Raw genomic sequence first — 4582 nt, forward strand, 5'->3', positions numbered from 1 at the left:
ATGGCATCTCATTGTGCTTTTGATTTACATTTCCCTGATAATTAGTGAGTTGGATACCTTTTTCCTGTATCTGTTAGCCATCTGTATGCCTTCTTTGGAAAAATGTGTATTCAGAATCTCTGCCCACTTTTTAATCAGATTATTTGGGGTTTTCTTTTTTGCTATTGAGTCATATGGATTCATTATAGATTTTTAAACATTAATCCCTTATCAGATAGATGATTTGTAAATATTTTCCCATTCTTCAGATTGCCTTTTATTTTGTTGATTTCCTTTGCCATGCAGAGGCTTTTCAGTTTGGTGTAATCTCACTTGTTTATTTTTGCTTTTGTTGTCTTGCTTTTGTAACAAATCCAAAAAATCATTGCCAAGATGATTTCAAGGAGCTTACCATCTATGTTTTCTTGTAGAAGTTTTATGGTTTCAGGCCTCATGTTCAAGTCTTTAATCCATCTCCAGGTAATTATTTTATGGCATAAGATGGCAATTCCATTTCATTGCTTTACATATGGCTGTCCAGTTTTCCCAACACCATTTGTTGAAGAGACTTTCCTTTCCCCATTGTGTTTCTTGGCTCCTTTACTCTAAATTAATTGACCATGCCTAAGTGGGTTTATCTCTTAGTTTTCTAATCTTTTCCATTGATCTCCATGTCTGTTTTTACTCTAGTACCATACTGTTTCTATCACTATAGCATTTTATTATAGTTTGAAGTTAGGAAGTGTGATGCCTTCAGCTTTGTTCTTTTTCAAAATTGCTTTGACTTTACAGGTTTTTTTTGTGGTTCCATACAATTTTTAGGATTGTTTGCTCTATTTCTGTACAAAAAGTGCCTTTAGAATTTTGAGGCAGGTTGCACTGAATCTGTAGATCACTTTGGGTCTTATAGATATTTTAACACTAATTTAATAATGTTAATTCCTCTAATCCATGAGCATAAAATATCTTTCCATTGATTTTTATCTTCTTCTATGTCTTCCATCAGTGTCTCAGAATTTTCAGTGCACAGGTCTTTTGCTTCCTTGGTTAAGTTTGTTCCTAGGTCTTTTACACTTTTTGACATAGTTGTAAACAAACTGTTTTTTTTTTTTTTAATTTATCTTTCTGATAGTTCATTATTAGTACTGCAGAAGCACAAAATATTTTTGTATTGATTTTGCATCCTACAACTTTACTAAATTTATTTATTAGTTCTAACAGTTTAATAAAACTAATTTAATTAGTTTAATAATTTAATTAGCTTAATAAAACTAATAAATAAAATAAACTAATAAAAATAATAAAATTAATAAGTTTTATGGTGGAATTTTTAGGGCTTCATATATGAAATATCATGTCATCTGCAAATAGTGACAGTTTTACTTTTTCCTTTCTGATTTGGATAATATATTTATTTTTCTTGCCTTGACCTGAGCTCAGATCTGGCCCTAGTGTCCACACCATGTTGGACCCCAAGTCTGACCAGCTTCTGCAGAGCCATTGTCATCCCAGGCCCTACAAGCTATGTATTCCTCATGGTCCCTTCCATAGGGCACCATGGTTGCTGCCCACTCTGTGTCTGAGGGAGTGAGTGAGCTTGTGGGTAATAGGGCTTCTCAGTAGACCAGATCCAGTGGCTCAACTGGAGGTTTAAGCAGCTAAGTGGAGACCAGCCCACTATTCCTAAGGAGGACCTTAACAAAGTCCCTGACCTGGAACTCAATCATATGGGATCCCGAATTCACCATGCCTTATTTAGAAACAGGAACCTTGGCAAAGGGTCTATCTGCCTGGCTTACAAAATCAACTCTGAGCACTTCCTGACCCACCATGTCATCCTTCTGACCCATCCACACGACCAAGGAGAAAGAGCAGGTATAGCTATGCTAGAAAGAAAAGGTGAGATTTTTGTTTTACATGTATGCAATGTCCACATTACCATGGAAAAATATGAAAATGTGGTCAAAGAGGTCTTGAGAAATTGCCACAAGGAGAAGGATTCTGCTCATTGCATTGCAGACAGGAACATAACGGAGGTGGCCAGCGTCTGCATGGGGCAGATGGAGCAGGATCAAATGTAAGAGTTACCCTCAATGACCTCCTGAAGATCTCACAAGGGTAGACTTCAGGAACAAGATGCACATCTGCTTTGTTAATATGGAAACCATTACTCTTTGTCACTGACCCATCACTTTCCCAACAGAGAAATTGCACTTTGCACGAGGGCAGCCTCCCCACATGCGTGGAGCATCTGAGGCCTCTTAGGCATCTTTTTGCTATAGCTCTGAAAGTTTTCTTGTTGGTATGTTCTTATTCTATTATATATTGTGTTTGTGTGTTGGAGGTGGGTAGGGAAGCAAGAGAGGGAGACAGATAATTTTTCTTCTAGTTTAGAGGTTCCTGGCCCATGATAAAGCAAATCAGACCTAACAGGTTGGAATGCGTATTTTCCAGAGATTCTAGACTTCAAGTAAGATACAGTAACTGGATAGGACATTGATGTTGACTCCCTGTGGGAGACACGAGTGTTTTCAGTGCATTAAAAAAAAGGTTGCAAATGGATATTTAAGAGAAGTGAAGTGTGGACTGTAGCAGAACCTACTATTTCCCCCTAATACCTATGCTTTTTCTTCTATATTAATAGAAAAAATGTTAGTTGAGCACATGGCTCTTCATAGAGAGACTGTATTTCTCAAGATTACTTGCAGCTAAGTGTGGCTATGTGTCTAACTTCTGTTCCATAGAATATGGAACATATGCCCATATTCTATGGAACAGAAGTTACTAGTCACTGCCCTTAACACCAATAACCATGTCTTTCTATTTCTTCTTTCTGTAGTTGGAATAGGGATAAAATGGCAAAAACTGGAATAAGCATTTCAGACCAGAAGATGGAAGTTAGATATTGAGGGTGATTAGCAACAAGGTAGATTAAGTCTTGGCCCCCAGTGACTTCATGGAGAAAAGCCTTATTAACAAGGGAACTTCTACATGAATAAAATCAAATAATATAAATGAGCAGTAAACTTTTATAATGTTTATGGCTATTTGTTTCAATAGCAAGACCAACACCCTAACTAATGCCGTCAGGTTTTGGAAATTAAATTTGTTTACTGTTTGGCAGGTAATTTAAAAAAAAAAATAATGTCTATGATAAAAAAAAAAAGTCCACAAATAATGGGAAAGAAAAGAAAAAATGTCCAGAAAGTGCATACCACCAGTATGGCTTCAAAACTTGATCATTATGGGGATATCTTCCTGATATTTTCTGGTCCAAAGAATGTTTCAAAAGTTTTATAACCAGAATAATTGCTTTCTCTATATGAAAGAACTAAAAATCATTCTCAGCTGGGAAAGGACTAGAAAGGACATATTACCCATACTACCCCACCAATAGTTTTTTTAATTAAAAATATACTTACGAGGGCGCCTGGGTGGCTCAGTGGGTTAAAGCCTCTGCCTTTCGCTCGGGTCATGATCCCAGAGTCCTGGGATCGAGCCCCGCGTCGGGCTCTCTGCTTGGCGGGGAGCCTGCTTCCTCCTCTCTCTCTCTCTGCCTGCCTCTCTCCCTACTTGTGATCTCTATCTGTCAAATAAATAAATAAAATCTTAAAAAAAAATACTTACGAGATGTGAATATGAATTATATCACCCTCAAAATTTATACGTTGAAGTTCTAACCTCCAGTACCTGAGAATATGATCTTATTTGGAAATGGGATAATCGCAGATATAATTAATTAAGACGAGGTCGTAGTGAGCTAGTGCAGACCCCTAATCTGATATGAATAGGGTCCTTATGAAAAGGGGAAATTCAGACATAAAACACACATGTAGGGAGAATACCATGTGAAGATGAAGGCAGAGATTGGAGGAATACATCAGAAACCACAGAATACGAGCGCCAGCAGATAACCAGAAGTTGGGAAGAGAGACACAAAACCAATCTGTTACAGCTCTCAGAAAGAACCAGCCTGGCCAGCACCTTGATCTCAAACTCCTTGCCTCCAGAACTATAAAGCAATAATTTCTGTTCTTTTAGACTCCCGGTTTGTAGTATTTTGTTAAAGTATTCCTAGCAAACTAATACACTTATTCAATTGACATAATAAGAAAATAAAGAACTGATGAATGGAAAAGGACTAATTGTGGATACTGAAACTGGTTAAACTTGTAAATAATCTCTAAAATGATGATTGAAATTGTAGTTACAGAACAGAATGCAAAGGTCAAAATGTTATCTCAAAAGAGAAGTGATAATGCTAAGACAAAATATGCATGGCTTCATATGAATGATCACTAAAACACCTTTATTAACTCCAATTGCCTTTGAAATGTTTGTCTTAATTCAGAAATCTTCCTCCATAAATACATAAACATGGAAATGTAAATATTTCTTTCATGAAACATGAGTGTATCAGTACACAAAACTGAAACAGCATTTACTAAGTAATAAAGCCCATGGTCACTGGAAGTGCACTTTGATTTTTAAAAGAACTGAGAAATTAATAAGTTGGACATGTGACCTTTATGATCTTTGGTTCTACTTCAGAACTTCAAATGTAAAGCTTTAAAATTTAAATGTTGTGCTTGGAAATTATTTT

The 4582-nt window shown here is 36.4% G+C and overlaps 1 pseudogene; it reads left to right on the forward strand.

Annotated features, from left to right (window-relative positions):
• Positions 1-1536: 1536 nt before the first annotated feature.
• LOC123934010 lies at positions 1537-2163 on the forward strand (annotated as a pseudogene).
• The last annotated feature ends 2419 nt before the right edge of the window (positions 2164-4582 follow it).

Source organism: Meles meles, chromosome 1, assembly GCF_922984935.1.
Source record: "Meles meles chromosome 1, mMelMel3.1 paternal haplotype, whole genome shotgun sequence".
NCBI classification, from domain to species: Eukaryota; Metazoa; Chordata; class Mammalia; order Carnivora; family Mustelidae; genus Meles; species Meles meles.